Here is a 237-nt window from a genome sequence, read left to right on the forward strand (position 1 = left end):
GCCACTTTCTGCTTCCACATTAAAATTCCTGAATTGTGGCGTCTGACTTCAGAGTGTTTCTGTGGAAATACCAGTCAAACAACACTAGGAGCCCTGTTTTGAAATGTCCTCACCTTGCTAGCCTGTGCTAGTATGCTGCACTATTTTTAATGCCTAGTACAGATACAGTGCTTACCACACTTACAAGAACGATCTGTACTGTTTTTAAGATAAATATTTTGTAAATTAAATTATTGC

This window comes from Meleagris gallopavo, chromosome 1 (genome assembly GCF_000146605.3).
Source record: "Meleagris gallopavo isolate NT-WF06-2002-E0010 breed Aviagen turkey brand Nicholas breeding stock chromosome 1, Turkey_5.1, whole genome shotgun sequence".
In the NCBI taxonomy this organism is placed as follows: Eukaryota; Metazoa; Chordata; class Aves; order Galliformes; family Phasianidae; genus Meleagris; species Meleagris gallopavo.